Source organism: Gavialis gangeticus, unplaced genomic scaffold, assembly GCF_001723915.1.
Source record: "Gavialis gangeticus isolate Ggan-Ray unplaced genomic scaffold, GavGan_comp1, whole genome shotgun sequence".
NCBI classification, from domain to species: Eukaryota; Metazoa; Chordata; order Crocodylia; family Gavialidae; genus Gavialis; species Gavialis gangeticus.
This window is the reverse complement of record NW_017729000.1, coordinates 13737204-13748088: the sequence shown is the minus strand read 5'-3', so window position 1 is coordinate 13748088 and position 10885 is coordinate 13737204. Positions and strand designations below refer to the sequence as shown.

At 44.7% G+C, this 10885-nt stretch overlaps 1 protein-coding gene across 1 annotated transcript in view; it reads right to left on the bottom strand.

Moving 5' to 3' along the window:
* LOC109289773 (follistatin-related protein 4-like) overlaps nt 1–10885 on the bottom strand; it is a 418807-nt gene that overhangs the window by 736 nt on the left and 407186 nt on the right. The gene's annotated exons all lie outside the window — the stretch shown is intronic.

Below are 10885 nucleotides of genomic sequence, written 5' to 3'. Positions count from 1 at the left end.
CCCTTTAAGAAAAATAAAAAAAAACCCCCACACTCACCACTCCTGCCCATGGGGGGGGGTGATCCCCAGTGCCCCCCCCACTCTTCCACACCACGTGGGGGGCTCTGAAAAAGCCCCTGAAGTCCTGAGGCTGCTGCAGGAGCAGTGAGTCCTGGGGCTTTCCTCAGTTTATTTTTTCTTAAAGGACTGGAGCTGGCCTTCACGGGGCACCTGTGGGGGGGGATGGGGGAGCAGCAGGGGTCAGGGGGCTCATGGCATAGCTCCCCTGCAGTGTGGGGCAGCAGGAATCGCTCCCCCCCCCCCAGCAGCCCCCAGGGAGCACAAGGGCTTTTCTTTAAAGGGCTGAGCTGGGGCCGGAGGAGGCAGCCATGGGGGGCAGCTGGCAGAGTGGGGGGGGTCAGTAGGGGTGGCAGGGATCCCCCCCATGGTACCCTCCCCCAGCCCTCTCTCCCCTGCCCCTATTACTTACCCTCTTGGAGTGGCTGCAGCTCCCTGCTGCAGCCACCAGGGACTGCCCAAATCATCAAAGCTTTCCGAATCTTTTCCAGAGGTTTGGAGAGCTTTGATTCAGTTTGGACCTTTAAATTGGTCCTTTGATTTGGATTCAGAGATCTTGCTACCGAATTGAGCCAAATCTCCCCCAAATCGAATCACCACCCGAAGCTTCCCACAGCCCTAGGGGTTGCCTTTACTACAGCTATCCTGTGCAACTTAAGAGGGAACTGGCTGTGAATATATGGTTGAGGGATGTAAGATCTTAGCCTTTCCTTCTTAGCCAGGGGATAAAATATGGATCTCTGTGGCCATAGATATTTCTTTCTTAGCAGTAGAGGTTTTGACCCTAGAGATTGTATGAAGTTAATATGTTCCAAGGAGTCCATGGAATGTGAAGTTAATGATTTTTGGTCTAAATCCTATTCCCCTTTATGCAACTAAATGATAAATATGAAGCTGTGTAACTGCAGTTCTTGGCTTACACAATTTGTGATCCAAGTCTGTGTGTGCTTACTGAGCATGCTCATTAGGTACACATGTATCATGACACAATAGGATTGCTTACAGTATGCCTATAAATGTCAAGCATTAACCAGATCATTCTACACATCTTCTTTTGAATCTAACTTACTGGACAGCCAGGAAAGGGAGATATGTGGAGCCAAGAGAAAGAGTACTATCTAAGGGAGAAGAAATGAGTCTTCCAGTACTTCAGGAATACACCTCATTGTGTTCAGGGGTCGCTGTCCCTTCAGACAGTATATGTCCAGAAAGCCTGTCAAATGTGACTTGAAAATGTGGTGGTGCTGTGATGCAGCAACACCATTCCCCCTGTCTGGAGACATCTACCTGGGCAAGCAACCAGACGCCCCATGCCAAGGTAATTTTGGTAGCCAGGACATTGAGAAAACTGGTACAAGATGGGAAGCAATATTGTGGGTGATAATTTCTTCACAAGTACTGACCTGGTAGAAAGACTACTACAGCAGGACTTGACCTATTTGGGTACAATTTGGAAAAACAAGGCCAACATCCCAAACAAAATTCAAGCAAGTTGAAGAAAGGAAACTTTTATATTCATTTTTGCTTTTGTTGGGGAACTCACCCTAGTTTCCTATGTTCCAAAGAAGTCCAAAATTGTGCTGTTGCTGTCAAGCATGCAACATGATCTGTCAGTGGGTGGAGAGCAAAAAAAGCCGGACAGCACCCATGACTACAATAAAAACAAGGGTGGGGTGGATAACCTTGAGTACAGTCCGTATGACCACCTGCAGATGGAAAAATCAACAGGTGGCCAATGACACTATTTTTCAATATGCTGGATGTGGCTGCCATTGCCAGCCCCATCATTTGGCTAAGCCACAATGTAAACTGGAAGCAAAGATCACATTTAAGACGACGGAGCTTTTCTTCCCAGGAGCCTGGAGAACAGTTGATCAATGGACAAATAAAACAAGGAATGATGTATACATGTAATCTGTCTAAGTCCATCAAGTTTGGTATGACTGCCCTAAATTACAAATTGCCACAATGCACCCAGTAGAACCTTCTGTGAGCATGAGTGGACATTGTGCTTTTGGACAGATGACCGCAAAACCTGGAAACCATATGTAGATTGTAAGCAATTTTTTGTGTGCACCACAGTACATCACTGCTACTTCAAGAGGAATGCAATATTTAGTTAAAACAGTTAGGAAGTGTTTTTGGAAGTAATTGTTAGTTTTAAAACTGTGTGAACAGCAGAATTAACAAATTGTTCATTCATGTTTTGAAACTCTCAAAAAAGTTTAAATTTTGTTCATAGTTCTAGTTAAATAATATTTTTGGTTCAAATCATCATATATACAAGGGCTCTGTGAAGCTTTAGTCTCTGATTGGATTCAGCGGACATTCGACCTGATTCAGTGGCCAAATCTCCGAATGGAATTAGAGGACCCTTTAATCTCTCTGAATCAAATCAGAACCCCCTGAATCGACTTGGAGAGATTTGGAAAGATTTGGTGATTCAGACATAGACCCAAGTTTAACTGTTTTTTCTACATACCTCTAGGTAGCAGGGGCTCGTGAATGCTGCGATGGTGAGGCAGATGGAGTGTCCCACAGGAGCGTGTGGGGGGGCGGTCCCCAGCACCCTCAGCAGTGGACCTAGAAGTGGACCAGAAGCACTTCTGGTCCACTTCCAGGTCTGCCAGGGAGTGCGCAGGGGGCTTCCACACTCCCCTCCCTGGCTCAGCGACTGGAGCCTCCTGGGTCTGGAGGGGGCACCCAGTGTCGCCCCATCACCAATTGCTTAGCTGGGGGGAGGATGTGCGCCCCCCCAGCGCGCTCCCTGGCAGACCCATAAGTGGACCAGAAGTACTTATGGGTTTGCTGCCGAGCATTTGGAGGGCCCCCCTACACTCCTGTGGGATGCTCCATGCGCCCCAGCATCACAGCATTCACAAGCCACACTGGTACCTCGAGGTATGTAGAAAAAACATTTAAAGCTGCATCTACGTCTGAATCACTGATTCTCCGAATCAACATTGAATCTTCAGATTCGGATTCAGCTGAATCGAATTGGGGACAGTGATCCGAATCAATGAATTGAATCACTGTCCCTGATTTGGGCCAAATCTGAATCCAATAGGCCTGCTTTGCACACCCCTACTATATACTCTGTCAAATAATCTGTGCGTTTAATTAATAGTTTTTGGTACCTTTATACTGTTGTCACTGGTTCCATTTTGTTCATGCAGGTGGGGTAACAAGTTACGCCATGAGTCCAACAGTCATGTTGAATTGCAGGGTAACAAGTTACCCCATGAGAACAACAACAGTTACGGTTTCATGAGAATGGGTGAGGGTTAAGTTGGAATCCTGTATTGAGGTAGCAGTCTTTGTATGTGAGATACTGTTAAGTCTATTCTTAGTCTTTACAGCAATGTTATTGCTAATCTGTGTACATTACTAATATCAAAAAACAATAAAATAAAGCAGAACAACTGCACAAACTCTCTTTAACAAAACCCAGTGAAATATCAGATGACTGTAAGTATCCCCCCAAGAGCACACCGTGTAACAAGAACAGAGCTGGACATGTTTTCTCTGACAAAATAATATCTCCTTGAAAGTGTATCAAAACATAAATATTCAACTTGGAAAAATGAAAAGGAAAGAAAAACGGATTCCAAATATAGCCACAAAATAGATCATGCAGCCCTAGTAGGTAAGGTAAAATTGTATTATTCATCTTTATGTCTAGTGTGGGCAGCAGGCAGAGTCATATTGAATATACACTTCTTTCTCAACATATGTTTTCTCTCTGACAGATGTTTCTTTAGAATATATATGGGCACTTTACATCTTCTATTCTAAAAATGGAGAAGGCTTCCAGAAGTCAAATAGCTAAGTTAGCAAAGAATCAACGTCAAAATTAAGCATAATGAAAATGATAGGATCTTTGAATTTACAAGAGTATAAAGAAAACTGCTGAAACACAGAATCTCCAGAGCAAGAAAATCTTTTTGCTCTTGGCCAGAGGCTTTTTCTTTTATTTACAATTCTAGTCTTGGCCCATTGTATTAAAAGCAATTTAAAGTAATAATGCTAAAAAATGACCCTTCACCTAGCAAGTAAAAATGTTCAATAAAAGTGAGATCAACCATAACTTCCAAGATCAATCTTCTAAAGATGGAAATTTCCCTTTGTCTACTTTTGTATTGAAAATTGATTAACTTTTCATAAGACTGACAAGTTTTTACTAGCTCCTTTGATTTAATGTCAGGAAAAAAACACGTTAGCTGCAATGTATTTGGTAGATTTATGAAACCGACTTTAAAATACATTAAAGTTTTAAATGGAAATAACATTCCAATTACCACAGTTGTTAATAGCCTGGTATACCAACAGCTCCAAAGTTTCTCTGATATTTCACAGTAATGGGCCCACAAGGAAATTGCTCAATAGGGTCTTTCCAGGAACTGTGGTTGGAGTTGGAATCTATCCGTAAAAGGAGAACAATCAAGCAGGCCTCCTTCCTCTTTTCTTCCCAAAGATTGTTTGTCACTGTGCAGGGATATACACATTGGCAAAGCTAATCTCTATCCTCCATCCGTCCTCCATCCTGCTAGATACTGCTCTTATGTAGTTGGGAATGAGACAGAATGAAGAAACTTCCCTGTTGCTCAGCTTATATGGGTAGGACCCAAATGTGCTAGGAATGATCCTGGGACTGTACATTCCTGGGGGGGCAGGAGGGAATGATCAGGCAGTGCAGGGAGATAACGGGGATAGATGGAGGTGAGGCTTTCTGGGTTGTATGCTGTACTTCTTAAAGTGGCTGTATTCTTCAATGCAGACAGGTTTTAAGAGGTTACCGTCCCTCTTGTGACAGTGTCTCTGCACATCACCCCCTGGTTCAGCACTTTGCCTATCCGTGACAATTCAGCCCTCAATATGAATCAGCATTTAAAAAAATGAATCTGCTTTTTTTTTTTTTTTTAACAGCATGTTACCTACTTTGCCTCTCCACTATGCAGGCAAGATTGTGGTGCTCTAGGGACTATTTTTCTTTTAAATAAAACAAAGGAAATGAGCAGCAACAACTCATGTGCCGGCCAAGGAGAATGAGATCACAGTGTCTCCCACTGTACCACATTTCTTTTATTTACACCTCTTGAGCTGCAGTACAGTTCCTATCTATGGAGGGCTTTGTGATTTAAAACTCATACAAATTAAAATATCCAGCTCAGATCAACCACCAGTCTACCTAATGAAACAGGCAAATCTGGTGAGACTGCAAGAGAGAAAATTAAAGGCACCCCTCAGTACCTAGGAAATCTTTTCAAAAGCTTGGGTAGATAAATTGCCCAGAGGCATGCCCTGAATCTCAGCCTTGGTGTGGGAATTTAAAATACAAAAGCAAAAAGAATGGCTGTGCTGCCACCAACTCATTTCAGTATCAGACTCGTACAACCAGCCCTTTAGAAGTGAGATTCTTAACTGGTGGGCCATGGAGAGGCTGTACTTGGGCCACAGCAGTGCTTACAGACTGGAAGGGATCACAGACTCCCTCCCTCCCACCTTTTCCCAAACATTTCTGGTCCAGGCTGCCTTGCACATGACGGGTGTGGCCTGGAAACAGCCGAGTTCCTACCTTAAAGCAGTGATGCCAGAGAGGCTAATTATCTGTGCTGAGAGGTAGCCTGGGCCTTAATCCTGTGCAAATGCAGTTGTTCCATTTCCTGTGTCAGAATGAGTGCAGAGCAACCTGGAAGCAGGAGCGTCTGTGGGGAGGGGAGAAGATCAGATCCCAAGGGAGGCAGCCTGTGGGGCTGTGAATAATGCTAAGAGGACATGGGGCAGACCACAGGACAAAAAATTGCTCTAGGTATCACTGTTGTTCCATGTGGGGCAGGTCATTTATCATCGAAGTGAGTGGGGAAGATGAGCCTCAGGGAGACAATACCTATGCACTGCTATAAGAAGTCAGGGACAAAGATTTATATAAGACCTGATGTCCTATGAACAGTTTCATTGATAACTATGGTATGCTTTAATGCCATAGTTATTTGTGCAGAAGTCTTAGTGTAGGTACGCACACCTTGGTATAAGGCCTGTTAAGCAAATATTTGACTTTTTGGCATGATGGCCAAACCAAGTCATCAGTAAAAAATTGCTTCAGATCAACCTGAAACCAAGGGCACAGACAGAAGTAATGGTTTATCATGTGATTAGGCCCCTGAAGTGCTCTACAGCCATGCCCTCACAGAAGAGCATGTGCCTGATTTTGTGATAATCTGAACCCTGATTACATCAGGGTTCAGATGAAGGTGCTTCAAAGCCTTCATTAACTTGCACATGCCAGGAGCAGGGCTGAGCTGATCTAGCTCAGCCACCCACTGGTGCTGTCTTCAGACTGGAAACGGGAGAAGGGAGAGGAGGGAATTCAATCAGGGGTTTGCCCAGCCTGTGCTGGATGGTGGGGTGGGTGGACTGGAACCTCCCCAAGGTGGGGACAGGGCTGAGGTGACCCACCTGTCCTATCCTTCAAAACAGGCTGCAGAAACCCCAGACTGAGCTCCTTCCACTCCCTTCTTCCCCTCTCATTCTGGAGACAGCACCAGAGATGCAGGGGGGGTGAGTAGTAAGGGTGACCAGCTGCAGACCTGCAGCCACTCCAAACTGGAGCTCAATCCCTCAACCCCCTGGACCCAGCAGCAAATGTCTATTAAGTCTGGGGGATCACTGTAACTCATAGTTCTTCCTGAGAAGTGCCATGAGTTACAGTGGGGAGTGTACATCTGTCAGTGCCCCAAAAGTCTTCAGTATGTCAACATATTGATACATTTCTGCAACTGGTAGGACAGTTACAGCCTTCTCCTCTACCTCCTCCTTGTTGGGTTTATAAAATGTGCCAAGTCCTGAAATGTTTCAGCTCATCACAGCTATTTGTTAGGTTCATCTTAAATTCAGCAAATGTCAGGCTGACTGAACTGAAAGGTTTGGTTATTTAATAGCTCCTGGAAGAAAATTAGCTGAGTCCCAGTCTGTACTAGCATAGCTTATTTGACTTCATAAACTGGAATAATCTGTACTGGTACAAGTCTTTTTATAACAGCATAAGTGCTTCTATTGTGTACAATTTGCTACTTTAGCGATGACAGTCTAATTAAATCACTAAAACTTTCAAATGTGCAAAACTTTAGTCACTGATTTGATTCAGCAGAGATTTGGCCCAATTTGGTGGCCAAATCTCCAAATCCAAATTGAATTAGGAGACCCTTTAATCTCTCCAAATCAAATCGGAACCCTCTGAATGGATTCAGAGAAATTCAGAGAGATTTGATGATTCGGGCATTGACGCAGCTTTAAATGTTTTTTCTACATATCTCAAGGTACCAGGTGGCTCATGAATACTGAGATGGTGAGGCGGATGAATCTGGAAGTGGACCAGAGGCACTTCCAGTCCATTTCTGGGTCTGCCAGAGAGTGCGTAGGAGACCCCCACCCACCCCCCAGCTTGGTGGCTGGTGCCTCCTGGGTCTGGGGGCCCCCCAACATCCCCCTGCAGCCAATTGCTGTGGTGGGGGGGTCTGCCACTGAGCCCGCAGGGGGCTCCCCTGCACTCCTGTGGGATGCTCCATCTGCCCCACCATCTCAGCGTTCACAAGCCAGGCCTGGCACATCAAGATATGTAGAAAAAACATTTAAAGCTGTGTCTATGGCTGAATCCCTGATTCTCCAAATCAGCATCGAATCTTCAAACTCAGATTGGGTTGAATTGAATCTGGACAGTGATCCAAATCAATTAATCGAATCACTGTCCCCAATTCAGGCTGAATCTGAATTGAATATAGCCTGTTTTGCACACCCCTAGTAGCTAAGGACAACAAAAGTCCTTCTTCAGATATGTGGGAAGTCAGAAAAAGAACAAGGATAGCACTGGGCCCCTGAGAGATCCAATGGGGCAATTGACTTCCGATGCCCAAGAAAGGGCCAATCTCTTAAATGACTTTTTTGCATCAGTTTTTCACCCTCCCAGGAGGATCACACTGTCAGGAACAGCACAAATCAATCCAGGAGCAGGCGATGGGCCTAAAATCAATGTGGATGAGGTGAAGGAACACCTTGAGAAACTGTACATTCATAAGTCCACAGGCCCAGATGGAATGCACCCAAGAGTCTTGAAGGAGATGGCAGACATCATTGCATCCCCCTTGGCAGAGATATTTAAAAAACTGCGGCACTCGGGTGAGGTCCCAGATGACTGGAAAAGAGCCAACATGGTCCCTATCTACAAGAAAGGGAGGAAGGATGACCCAGGGAACTATAGACCAATCAGTCTTACATCTATCCCTGAAAAAATCCTTGAGAAAATTGTCAAGGGGTTCATCCACACCAGACTGATGGAAGGCAAGCTTCTGAATGCCAGCCAACATGGCTTTGCGACTGGCAGGTCATGCCTGCCCAACCTCATCTCCTTCTATGACCAGGTAACATGTGCCCTGGACAAGGGAGATGACATGGACATCATATATCCAGACTTCAAGAAGGCCTTTGACCTAGTTCCCCATGATGTTCTCATGGTTAAGTTGGGGAACTGTGGCCTTGATCATCATATGGTCAGGTGGCTAGGCAACTGGCTACAGGGTCGGACCCAAAGAGTACTAGTTGAAGGGAGCAAATCAACATGGTGCAGAGTGACCACTGGAGTCCCTCAGGGGTTGGGACTTGGGCCAGTACTCTTTATAATCTTCAACAATGATCTTGATTTGGGAGTCAGATGTTCACAGATGATATCAAATTACGGCGGAGGGTGGTCACACCGCAGGATAGGCTGGTGATACAGGCTGACTTGGACACACTGTCAGGGTGGGCTGACCAAAACCTGATGGCCTTTAATGCAGAGTAGAGTAAGGTGCTGCACCTTGGTAGGAAGAAACCCCAGCATACTTACAGGCTCAGCAGTGCTACACTCATTAGCACCATGACTGAAAGGGACTTGGGAGTCTTGACTGACCACATGATGAATATGTGTCACCAATGTGGTGCTGTGGCTGGCAAATCTAACCAAACTCTGGTGTGCATCCACCAATGCATCTCAAGCAAAACCAAGGAAGTCATTCTCCCACTTTACTCAGCCCTGGTGAGATCACAGCTGGAGTACTGTGTCCAGTATTGGGCCCCCAGTTTCAGGAAGGATGTGGAGAAACTTGAGAGAGTCTAGAGGAGAGCCATTCATATGATCCAAGGCCCAGGGAAGGCCTCATGAGGAGAGGCTGAGGAACTTGGAACTCTTTAGTTTGGAGAAGAGAAGGCTTACGGGGATTTGGTGGCAGCCTACAATTGCATAAGAGGGGTACATCAGGACCTGGGAGAACAGCTTTTCACCAGAGCACCACAAGGGATAACAAGGTCTAACAGCCATAAACTCCAGGAAGGCTGATTTAGATTGGATGTAAGAAAAAAGTTCTTTACAGTGCGTGTATCCAGGTTCTGGAACAAACTCCCCCCAGAGGTGGTGCAAGTACCTATTTTGGACTCCTTCAAAAAAACAGGTGGATATATTTCTTGCTGGGGTCACTTCATCCCAGCTGACTTCCAGCTTATGGTGGAAGGGCTGGACCCAATGATCTCTTGAGGTCCCTTCCAGCCCCTAATGTCTATGAAATCTATTAAATCTATGAATAAGGCCTAATTTGATTAAACTCTAGAAGACTGAAGCCATTATGACTTCCCAAAGACTACAAAGAATCTCAGTGCCACTGTTACTTTTAAAACTCAGGGAATTTCTGACTTCTTATTCTGTGCTGATTGTAGTGCATTGCTTTCCCACTGACATGATATGGGAAGATCTACCTTTCTTAAATGTAACTCTTTCTCCAGTCCCTCTAAATATACCTTAGCACATCAGGTTTTTCCTATTGTATTTTTTATGATTTTGCATTTTGTGATTTAATAACTATAATGGCTTATACAGAACCAAACTTTTATTTCAATGCAAGTTCAATTTTAATATCCTGAAGGAATGTGTTGCATAAATATAAGAACAGAATGCAACAGCATAACTACCAAGTGTCAGTATGTGAAATCTGTTTTTAGCTTCAGAAAAAAGTTTTTTTTACAAGCAGCCATCTCCCTAAAATATTATCAAATTTAGATTAGCTGTTTTATGAATTCAGAGATGCAGAGATTGAAGCAAATTTACCCTAAAACCTTGTCTCGTGCAATAAAGATCTTATGTCATGTCAACTGTACCAGGATTAAATTCACAGCAAACCATTCTACTCACTACTAAGCTCAGGGGAGGAGCATACTTGTTAGCATCCTGCCCAGGGGATTCATTTTCATGTTGAACCTGAAAACATACATCAAGCTTACAGCAAACAGCAAGCCTTAAAAAGACACTTATCTAGAGCTAAGAGATAAAATGCTAACTTTTAGAACTGATGTGGCTTCTTAAGAGCTATTTGTTTCTAATTACTCTCAGGTAAGGTATAATAGAATAGTAAACATATTCAGATAGTTAATTATTCAACCATCCTTGTTGTGAGTTTGTTTTCCTAATTTAAAAATTCCCCAGTGCCTTTAATTAGGTGAGCTGAGACATACAATAGGCTTGTGTGAAGCAGCTAGTATTTGATTCCGATTTGGATTCGGCCAATTCGGGGGACAGTGACTCGATTTGGTGATTCAAATCACTGTCCCAAATCAATTCAGCCAAATCTGATTCAGAGACTCAGCTGCCACCGAATCTCCAAACTGAACAGGCCTCATCCCCTGCCCACTCTCCCAGACCCATCAATGGCTGCACCACCCAGCCCCAGCATCCCCAGCCCAGGCCCTCCTGCCCCCACTGCCCTGTGCTGCCTGGGGGAGCTCTGCCAGAAGGTCCCAGAGCCGCCCT